The sequence below is a fragment of the Pan paniscus genome, chromosome 10 (assembly GCF_029289425.2).
Source record: "Pan paniscus chromosome 10, NHGRI_mPanPan1-v2.0_pri, whole genome shotgun sequence".
In the NCBI taxonomy this organism is placed as follows: domain Eukaryota; kingdom Metazoa; phylum Chordata; class Mammalia; order Primates; family Hominidae; genus Pan; species Pan paniscus.
In genome coordinates, this window is record NC_073259.2 from 141,273,784 (window position 1) to 141,286,107 (window position 12,324).

Consider the following 12,324-nt stretch of genomic DNA (forward strand, 5'->3'; position numbering starts at 1 on the left):
CACTGCCTAGACATTGAACTTATTAGACAAAATGGTGATATCGATAAACAGATAGAAATTACTAAAAAGAACTGAAGAGAAATTCTGGAGATGAAAAGTATAACTGAAATGAAAAATTCAGTATAGAGGTTTAACAGCATATTTGAGCAGACAGAAGGTAAATCAGCAAACTTGGAGATAAAACAATTGGAATTATATGTGTGAGGAACAGAAAGTAAATTTTAAAAAGTGAACAGATTACAGGCATTCCTTGGAGATACTGCAGGCTTCATTCTACACCACCACAACAAAGCAATCAATCATCATAAGGAAGTCACACAATATTTTTGGTTTCCTAGTGAATATAAAACCTATGTTTAGAGGGCGGGCTTCAAGATGACTGACTAAAGGCATTTGGTACTCACCTCATTCACAAAGAGGAACCAAAAATGGCAAGTATATAATCACACTTTGAGTAGATCATCTAAGAGAGGACATATAATTCAACAGAGAAGTGATAGAAAACACCTAAGGCAAGGAAGCAGAGGGAGGTGAGGTAGCCTGCTCAGCCACTGGAGATTGACTGAGAACCCAGAGAAACACCCCAATGTGAGGAAAGGGTATGTGAGAGATTCCCTAGCAGTCCACATTTCCACCATGGTTTCTTGCAATCCTAGCATGGGAAATTTCCTCAACCCTCACAGGCCCTAAGACCAACATAGTAGCTGCCTGGAGACCACATGATGGCATTGTTACAGAGATGGGGCATACACTGGGTCTTACACACACCCTGAGTCCTAAGTAGCTGCAGCACAGTGCCATTTTGAGAGCCCAGACCCTACCACACTTCACCCTGCATTGGGGCTCAATAGCTCCTGCATATCTGCATCCCAGGAGCCCTGTTGACAAGCATGCTTGGCCCACCACTCCCACTCCCTTGGGCCCTGGGGCACAAGGGCTGGCCCACCTGGAATCCCTATCTCCAGCAAAACTACTACAGTCTACACCAACGATGGTGCTCTAAGCCATTGAGGAAATCACAGGTACCACTGAAACTGCTTACAGCTGAAGAAATTATATGGAGACTACACTGCTGCATGGACCCAAAATAAAAACTAAAGTGCCCTACCGCGGGCCAGGCGCAGTGGCTCACGCCTGTAATCCCAGCACTCTGGGAGGTGGGCGGATCACCTGAGGTCAGGAGTTCAAGACCAGCCTGGCCAACATGGTGAAACTCCATCTCTACTAATAATACAAAAATTAGCCAAGTGTGGTGGTGGGCATCCGTAATCCCAGCTACTCAGGGGGCTGAGGCAGGGAAATCGCTTGAACCCGGGTGGCAGAGGTTGCAGTGAGCCCAGATCCCACCAGTGCACTCTACCCTGGGTAACTGAGAGTCTGTCTCAAAAAAAAAAATTTAAAAATTAAATTAATTAAATTAAAAAGTGCCCTACCTGGCCAGGTGCAGTGGCTCATGCCTGTAATCCTAGCACTTCAGGAGGCCAAGGCAGGGAGATTACTGGAGCTCTGGTGTTTGAGACCAGCCTGGGAAACACGGTGAAACCCAGTCTCTACAAAAAATACAAAACTTAGCCAGGTGGTGTATGCCTGTGGTCCCAGCTACTTGGGAGGCTGAGGTAGGAGGATTGCTTAAGCCCGGGAAGTAAAGCTTGCAGTCAGCCATAGACACATAGTTGCAGTCACCATAGATACATCTTTAGGAAAAACTCCTCCTCTACTAAAGCAAATTCAAAAAAATGGAAGAAGTGACTTTTTCACCAGATGTGTATATATCAATGTTGAGAACACAAGAAATATGAAAAAAAAAAACTAAGGAAAAAATGACACCTCCAAAGGAACACAGTAACTCTCCAGCAAACAAGGATGCTATATCCAGAAAAGTTAAATGAAGTCATAAATGAAGAAGAAAGAAAGTCTTTCCCAGGCAAATAAAAACTTAGGGAATTCATCACCAGTAGACTGGCTGGCTAAACAAGAAATTCGTATGGGAGTCCTACACCTGGAAGCAAAAGAGCAATATCTACCATCATGAAAACATATGAAAATATAAAGCCTACTACTGGTAGAGCAAAGACACAAGGAAGAGAAAGGACTAAAATCTTCAGGCTCCACTCCTAGTTTCCTTGCTATTTCCACCACATTTGGATTTACTTCCTCCATGGAAGTTCTGAGTTCCTCAAAATCATTTGTGAGCATTGGGATCAACTTATTTTAAAGTCCTATTAATGTTGATATTTTGACTCCCTCCTATGAATCACAGATGTCCTTAGTGGCACCTAAAATGGTGAATCCTTTCTAGAGTTTTTTCCATTTACATTGCCCAGATCCATCAGAGTAATCACTAGCTATGGCAGCTGTAGCCTTACAAAATATATTTTTGAAATAAGACTTGAAAGTCAAAATTACTCCTTTACCATGGGCTACAGAATGGATATTGTGTTAGCAGGTGTGAAAACAGCATTTATTTCCACCAGAGCTCTTGGGTGACTAGGTGCATTGCCAATATGCAGTACTATTTAGAAAGAAATATTTTCTTACTGAGTAGTAGGTCTCAACAGTGGGCTTAAAATATTCAGTAAACCATGTTATTAAACAGATGTGCTGTCACCCAGGCTTTGTTGTTCCATTTATAGAGCACAGCAAAATAGGTTTAGCATAATTCTTAAGGGCTCTAGGATTTTCAGAATGGTAAATGAGACAAACAAAAGCAGTCGGAATTTGTTACTGTCCTACATGAAATTCTAAAGGGAATCCTTCAGGTCAAAATGAAAGGACACTAGACAGTAACTTGATGGTATATAGAGAGTAAGAAAGACTTTCAGTAAGAAAAGACTACATGGGCACTTATAGAAGCTAGTGTCAGTGTAAAAGAAAATACATAAAAATAACTATAAATGGCTGGGCGTGGTGGCTCATGCCTGTAATCCCAGCACTTTGGAAGGCCGAGGTGGGTGGATCACAAGGTCAGGAGATTGAGACCATCCTGGCTAACATGGTGAAACCCCGTCTCTACTAAAAATACAAAAAATTAGCGTGGTGACTGGCGCCTGTAGTCCCAGCTACTCGGGAGGCTGAGGCAGGAGAATGGCATGAACCCGGGAGGCAGAGCTTGCAGTGAGCCGAGGTGGCACCACTGCACTCCAGCCTGGGCGAGAGTGCGAGACTCCATCTCAAGAAAAAAAAAAAACTATAAATTTATGTTATCAGACACACAATATATAATGATGTAACTTGGGACAATAACATAAAGGGAAGCAGGAAACAGAACTATATAAGAGCAGAGTTTTTGCATGATATTGAAGTTAACTTTGTATCAATTCAGACTATATTGGCCTCAAATTTATTTGGAAGTCCAGAGGGCTGTGAATAGCCAAAGCAATCTTGAAAAAGAAGAATAAAGTCGGAGGCAGTTTCTGCTTTCAAAACTTACTACAAAGCGACAGTCATCAAAACAATGTGGTATTTGCATAACTATAAACATTTAGATCAATGGAATAGAATTTAGAGTCCAAAAATAAACCTATACATGTATGTCCAGTTGATTTTTACAAGGGTGCCAAGTATATTAAGTAAGGAAAAATAATCTCTTCAACAAATGGCACCGGATGACTGGATTTCCACATGCAGAAGAATGAAATTGGCTTCCTTCTCACACTACATACAAAAATTAATTCAAACTAGACCAATGACTTAAAAACTAAAACTGTAAAACTGTTAGAATAAAACATAAAGGAAAAATCCTCATGATCATAGGGCCTGTCATGGTGACTCACACCTGTAATGCCAGAACTTTGCAAGGCTGAGGCAGGAGGCTCACTTGACCTCGAGAGTTGGAGACCCACCTGGGCAACCTAGTGATATCCCATCTCTATTAAAAAAAAAGAAAAAATATTCGCAACCTTAGATTTGGCAATAGATTCTTAATTATGACACCAAAAGCACAAGCAATAACAGAAAAGAATAGATAAATTGGACTTCATCAAAATTTTGAAATTTTGTGCATCAAAGGACATTATCATGAAAGTGAAACAATAACCTACAGAAATAGAGAAAATATTTGCAAATCATGTAAGAGTTTAATATCAGGAACATTTAAACAACTCCTACAACTCAAAAAACAACCCCACTGAAAAATGAGTGGAGACATGAATAGACATTTCTCCAAAGAGGATGTGCTAATGGCCACTAAACGTGAAAAGATGGTCCAAGTTATTAGTCATTTGGGAAATGCTAACCAAAACCACAATGAGATACCACTCCACATCTTCTAGGATAGGTGTAATTTTTTTTTAAAGCAGAAAGTATTAAGTCTTATTCCCCAGTGAACAGGTATATTCAAACCTACCCCTACAGGCCAAGGGAACTGAGAAGCCAAAGAAAGAAGCTAATAAATCCAGTTTCTCAGAAACATTCAATAGGGACTTATAAACAGAAGTGATGTCTTGGGCAACCATGAGACTGCGGATTACTGCACTCACCCTCCAGAAAGAATTCTTTATATCACAAGCTTTTTTGTTAAGACATGTTCAGCTGGCCATGTTTCAGACTCTCTTGCAAAACTCATGACCAATAGGAATTTAGAGAAGCATCTCTATGAGGGATTGTCTATGGCACGGGCATTGTTTTTTGAACTTACCGTAGCAATGTCTTGGTATGCATGCTTCAAACATTAGTCATTATGTCAGTTTCATTTCAAGATGGCCTTACTCTTGACTGGCAACAGACTGTTTTCCTACAAGTGTTTGGTAAGGATGTGAAGAAATTGGAGCCCCTGTACATTGCTGGTGGGAATGTAAAACGGTTCAGCCACTGTGAGAAACATTTTGGTGGTTTCTTGGAAAGGACAGAATTGCTCTATGACCCAATAATACCGCCACTGTGTATATACCCCAACGCATTGAAAATAGGGAGTCAAACAGATACTTTTATGCCAATATTCCTTGCAGAATTATTCATAATAGCCCAAAGGTGGATCAACCCAAATGTCCATCAACAGATAAATGGATAAACAAAATGGAGTATACAACAGGATTATCAGTCATAAAACAGAACCAAAGCTCTGGTACATGCAACAACATAGGTGAACCTGAAAAACATTATGCCAAATGAGATAAACCAGACACAAAGGGACAAATATTGTATGATTCCACTTATATGACCCAGGTCAAATAGGCAAATTCATGGAGACAGAAAGTAGATCAGAGGTTTCCAGGCAAATGGGGGAATGGGGAGTTATTGCTAAATGAGTACCAGAGTTTCTGTTTGGCGTGATGGAAAAGTTTTGGAAATAGTGGTGATGGTTACACAACATTGTGAATCTAATTAATGTCATTGAATTGTATGCTTAGCGATAGTTAAAATGGAAGTTTTTATTATGTATATATATCCACAATGAGATAAAAAGAAATTTTAAAAATTTAAAGAGAGCAATTTTAAAATGTTAGAATTAGCCAATTTTAACATCATATTGAATTTTGCATTTCAAGCATAGGCTAATTTCCCCTCACAATTATTTTGTGTGTGTGTGTGTGTTTGGGGGTGTTTTCAGGCCTTTAGTATATATTTATTGATAGTGATAGATGACAAGAAATTTTTATGCTAATGTGATTTATGAAAAACATTTTTAAAGAGAACTGGTTGTGGTGGCTCATGCCTATAATCCTAGTGCTTTGGGAGGCTAAGGTGGGAGGATCGCTTGAAGCCAGGAGTTCAAGACCAGCCTGGGCAACATAGGGAGACACCATTTCTACAAAAAATTAAATTAGCCAGGTATATATGTTATATATATTATATAATGTAGCATACATTATATAATATATATTATACAGGTGCACACCTGTATTCCTAGCTACTTAGGAGGCTGAGATAGGAGGATCACTTGAGCCCAGGAATTTGAGGTTACAGTGAGCTATGGTCGTGCCACTGAACTCCATCCTGCGTGATAGAGTGAGACCCTGTCTCTTTAATTTATTTTTAAAAGAACAGATGTAAGAAAGACCTTCTAAATATAAGGGTAAATAGAGGTGAAATGTAAGGAGAGGAAAAAATATATACCATGCATACAGTAACCAAAAAAAAAAAAAAACTTGCATGGCTATATTAACATCAGACTATGGCAAGAAATATCATGAGAGATAGGAAAATTTTATAATAATAAATGGCAAACTCAACAGGAAAATCTAAATATCTCAAATAAATAGCTTGAGACATAAGCATATTCCACCCTGATTACTGTGACAACTTTCTGTAGTAGAGGATCTGCCAGTGCTCATCAAAACTGTTTGCTTTTTCCTCATTAGCAACTCTTTCCAAACACACCTTGAGTTACATGGAGTCAAGTGACCAAGTTCTGGCCATGGAATATGGGCTAAAATGGGATATACTGCTTTCAGTCATGTCCCATGTGATGAAGAATGAACGTTCTTTAGATTATTACACAAAGTGGGAAAGACTGTCAGGGAAACTTGAAAAAGAATTAGACATGAATAAAAATATTACTTTGTATTTTCAGTGTAAATCTAGGCATTATTTAAAGCACTCTTCCATATTATATCTCCTTTTCATTGTCTTTGAGATATTTTACAACCCTGTACTTTATCGAAAACTCGTAATATATTATTCTCTATAGAAATGCAAATATATTATGTCTAGTTGAATGCAATTCTTTAGTTTTGCATCTTTTTGTAAATTCACCCTCGTATTTCTTGCCTATTTATCTGTGGTTCCTTGAATTCTTCTTTGGACTATTTACAACAGCTTACTGGTACACTCATTAAATAAGAAGGTAATTAAAATATTCGGCACATGTTTATTTTGTGTTTGTATGAGAGTCATGACTTTATCTTTTTTTTTTTTTTTTTTTTTGAAACAGGGTCTCACTTTGTCACCCAGGCTGGAGTGCAGTGTCGTGATCACGGTTCACTGCAGTGTTGACCTCCCAGGCTCAGGTGATCCTCTTACCTCAGCCTCCTGAGTAGCTGGGACTATGGGTGGCACACCGCCATGCCTGGCTAATTTTTTTTTTTGGTATTTTTTTGTAGAGACGGGGTTACACTATGTTGTCAAGGCTGGCCTCAAACTCCTGGATTCAAGCAATCCCCCCACCTTGGCCTCTCAAAGTTCTAGTATTACAGACATGAGCCACCGTGCCCAGCTGATTTTATATTTTTTAAAAAAATCTTGTAAAGGTGCTTAAACACCCTGTATAACTTCCACTATCTCTCCCATCCACCATTTGCAAGCTGGATTTCAACATAAGAAATCTATCAGAATCATATACTGAAAGCAACAGACTCTGTAAACATGGGTCTCTGAATGATTGACTTTAGCAGAGATTCCCCCAACCCTCATTGCACTATGATATGTGAAAACATAAGGTACAAATTACATATCATAAAATGTAACCATTTAATGTATATAATTTCATTTTAAAACTATTTTTACAGGCCAGGCGCAGTGGCTCACGCCTGTAATCCCAGCACTTTGGGAGGCTGAGGCAGGCGGATCACGAGGTCAGGATATCGAGATCATCCTGGCTAACACGGTGAAACCCCGTCTCTACTGAAAAAAAAATAACAAAAAATTAGCTGGGCATGGTGGCGGGCGCCTGTAATCCCAGCTACTCAGGAGGCTGAGGCAGGAGAACGGCATGAACCCGGGAGGTGGAGCTAGCAGTGAGCCGAGATCTTGCCACTGCACTCTAACCCGGGCAACAGAGCGAGACTCCGTCTCAAAAAAAAAAAAAAGAGGAAAAAAGAAAAAAATTATTTTCACAGAATTGTGCAACCATCTCTATGATTTAATTTTAGGGCCTGCCGTGGTGGCTCACGCCTGTAATCCCAGAAATTTGGGAGGCTGAGATGGGTGGATCACCTGGGGTCAGGAGTTCGAGACCAGCCTGGCCAACATGGTGAAACCCTGTCTCTACTAAAAATACACACACACACACACACACACACACACACAGTCGGGCATGGTGGCACACCTATAATCCCAGCTACTCAGGAGGCTGAGGCAGGAGAATCGCTTGAACCTGGGAGCTGGAGGTTGCTGTGAGCTGAGATAGCACCACTGCACTCCAGCCTAGGTGACAGAGTGAGATTCTGTCTCCAAAAAAAAATTAATTTTTAGAACATTTTCATATACCCCCTCCCCAAAACTTCATATCCATTAGTAATCAGACCTAGGCAACCAATAAGCTACTGTTTCTACAGATTTGCCTTCTGAGAACATTTCATGTAAATAGTATCACGCAATATGTGGTCTTATAAGACTTGCTTCTTCCATTCAGTATAATGTTTTGAGGTTTATTTGCTCAGGCATGTACCAGTACTTAAGTCCTTTTTTGCTTAATACTGTTACATTGTATAGATATGTCTCATTTTGTTTTTCAAACATTAGTTGTTGGATATTTGGGTTGTTCCCACTTTTTGGCTATTATGAATAATGCTTCTGGTAACATTTATGTACATGTCTTTGTGTGAACATTTCTGTTTGTTTTTTTTTAAGAGATGGAAGTCTCACTCTGTCACTCATGCTGGAGTGCAATGGTGTAATCACAGCTCGCTGAAACCTCGAACTCCTGGGCTCAAGCAATCCTCCGCCACCTCAGCCACCCAAGTAGCTGGGACTACAGGCATGTCACCATACCTGGATATCTTTTCCCTTATCTTGGGTAATGAGCTTTGCTAAAGAGCACTTTGGGAGCCCGAGGCTGGAGGATCACTTGAGGCCAGGAGTTTGAGACCGTCCTTGGCAACATGGTGAGACTGTATCTCTCCAAAAAAAAAAAAAAAAAGTCAGGCATGGTGGTGCATACCTGTAGTCTTAGTTACTTGGGAGGCTGAGGTGAGAGGATCACTTGAGCCCAGGAGTTTGAGGTTACCTTGAGCTATGATTATACCACTGCACTTCATCTGGGGCAACAGAGCAAGATCATGTTCCTAAAAATAAAAATAAAATAAAATATAATATATAAAAATTTTTAAAGCCTGATTTTTTTTAAAGCCTGACATACTTTTTTTTTAAAGAGACACCCAGGCTGGAGTACTGTGGCATGATCATAGCTCACTGCAGCCTCAAACTCCTGGCTCAAAGGATCCTCCTGCCTCAGCCTCCTGAGTAGCTGGGACTACGGGTATGCACCCCCACCCCAGCTAATTTAAACAAATTTTTTTTAGAGATGAGGTCTTCTCAAATTGTCCAAAGTGCTTTGGTGGCATTAGCCACCACACCCAGCCTAGTTGACGTACTTAATCTACTTGAGATTTATTTTAAATATATTGTGAGACAGCCATCTTTATTTATATTATTATATAGCTACCTTGTTGTTCCTATACAGTTTATTGAAAAGTTTATCTTTTCCATAATGACTTTTCCCCTAATATTTTCTTATGAAAAATTTCAAACTTACAGAAGAGTTTAAATAATTTTACAGTAAACACTGATATTTCCAATTTTAAGCGGTTATCTACTGTGTTGAAATTTGCACTGATGGTACAAAACGATGGTGGGTAAAACTGCTGGCACTTCAGCATCAATCAAGGTAATAGCAAAAAAAGATATTTATTAGCAGCCATTGTATTCTTCATGACTACACGTTCATAGTTTTGTTTGTTTGTTTGAGACAGGGTCTAGCTCTGTTGCCTAGGTTGGAGTGCAGTAGCATGATCATAGCTCACTGCCGCCTCAAACTCCTGGGCTCAAGCAGTCTTCCTGCCTCAGTCTCCTGAGTAGCTAGAACTGTAGGTGTTCACCACCGTACCTGGGTAATTTTATTTTATTTAGAGATGGGGTCTCGCTATGTTATCCAGGCTGGTCTCATACTGCTGGCCTCACGTGATCCTCCCACCTCAGCCTCCCAAGTAGCTGAGATTACAGAGATGAGCCGCTCCACCCAGATTTGTATTTTTTAAAGGAAGTCAATTTAACTTTAGGATGTCTTTGATAAAGCAGTAAAGAGTCATTTTATTAAATATCAACTCTTAAATACATCTCTTTTTTTTTGAGATGGAGTCTCGCTCTGTCGCACAGGCTGGAGTGCAGTGGCGCGATCTCGGCTCACTGCAAGCTCTGCCTCCTGGGTTCACGCCATTCTCCTGCCTCAGCCTCCCGAGTAGCTGGAACTACAGGCGCCCGCCACCATGCCCAGCTAATTTTTTTGTATTTTTAGTAGAGACGGGGTTTCACCGTGTTAGCCAGGATGGTCTCAACTCCTGACCTCATGATCTGCCTGCCTCGGCGTTCTTAAGTGATGGGATTACAGGTGTGAGCCACCACGCCTGGCCTAAATACATCTCTTTTTAATATCTGTGCAATGAACGTTCTGTGCTGTATACTGAAGTTCCACAGTTGTCTCAAGAAAAAGCATTTGTGTGATTATTTACATTGAGAGGTGAACTTTACATTGGGAGCTGAACTTTGCATTAAAGAAGGACTGAGAAACCTTTGTAGGTATTCTCTCAAAAATCAACCAAGTAAACTTGTCACTTAAAGGAAGGCAAATGACAGGGTTTTATTATTTATTTATTTATTGGTCAATATAAAAGTAGAATTTTCAAGAGAAAAATACAATTTTGGTTTTCTTTCCCCAAGATGGCTGACTAGAGGCTTTTTCAGTTCACCTTATCCACTTCTATGAACCAAAATAGTGTCTGGGCAATCACACTTTGAACATATTATCCAAGAGGGAACATAGGAGTTCAAAAGAAAAGCAAAGGGAAACTCCAGAATCTGGGGAAGAGAAGGAGGGCAGGCAGCCTGCAGGGCTGCAATTGGCCAAAAACTGGGAGTGAATCCCTGATATGGGAGAGGGTAACTGAGTGCCTTTCTGTGGTTCACTTTCCCTCTAGGGAATTGTGCAGTCCAGGCCACAGGAGAGCACCTTGATCCTCCTGAGCCCTGGATCTAACTTGGGAGCAGTCAGTAGACTGTGAGGAAGAGCTGCTTTGGGAAGTATCCCATGAACTCCTCTAGACCTGGGCGTCTACAATAATAGGATGTTATTCTCAATCCTAGCTCTTATAAAGCTGTACTGAGTCCAGGGAGCTAGCAGTGGCATCAGTTGACTGTGTTAGAGACTCATGCTGGGACTCAGGGAACTGGGGCTCAAGTTGGTGAGGGACTCCTACAGCCAGAATGGAGAATCAAGTCTGGTGTGTGCTCCAGCTGCTGGCACTTGAACTGGGCTGTCCCCACCTTCTGACTGGAGCAGGGGGAGAACTTCTGGGGAGGCATGGTATTGAGCCAGGCAATGACTCCTATTGCCTGGGGCTGCATTGCAGAGTAGAAGGAAACTGCAGTGACTGAATAAATATGCAGATTGGCGGACACAGTCTGGGTTAGGGAGTGAGCCTTACTGGGACTGGGATGTGAGAGGGAAGCAGGCCCCACTCCTGCCTGCCAAGGCTGCAGTGCTGAGACTGCCCTACTCTCTCCATGCTGAGCCACTGACACAGGAGCACTTGCCCCTAAGCTGGGCATTTCACTAGGGGCCTGAGGACGGCCCCACAAGCCCTGTCAGTGTTAGTGCATGCACCTGTCATTGGTGATCTCGGTGCAGTCTTGCTTGGTCCAGCTCTATCCAGCCTTGCCATCCCTCTGAGAGGGCGTGTGGGATCCTGGCCTCTGGGGGTTTCATGGCCCAATCCACCACCTGGGACACCCAAGTACTTCTTCTAAGGAACAGAGGTTGGGCATAAATCCCACGGCTACTACTGCAGCTAGCTCATACCTACAAGTACCACCTACTGGCCTGGATGCTGGCCCACACAGCCCACTGAAACACAAGAGCACAGCACTTAGGAATGAGCTCCTACTACAAGAGCACAGCACTTAGGAATGAGAATAACTGGTATGGTTTAGATCTGTTTCCCCACCAAATATTGTGTTACTTTGTAATCCCCAATGTTGGAGATGGGGCTTGGTGGGAGGTGACTGGATCATGGGGGAAGATTTCTCATGAATGGCTTGACACCATCCCCTTGGTGCTGTCCTTGAGGTAGTAAGTGGTTTCCCATGATATCTGGCTACTTAAAAGTGTGTAGCACCTCCCCCCTTACTCTGCCTTGCTCTTGTTCTGGCCTTGTGAAATGCCACCTCCCCTTTTACTTTCTGCTGTGAATGTAAGTTTCCTGAGGCTTCTCCAGAAGCTAAGTGATGCTAGCATCATGCTTCCTGTACAGTCTGTGGAACTGTGAGCCAATCAAACCTCTTTTCTTCATAAATTACCCAGTCTCGGGTACTACTTTATTTCTTTATTTATTTTGAAATGGAGTCTCGCTCTGTCACCCAGGCTGGAGTGCAGTGGTGCGATCTCGGCTCACT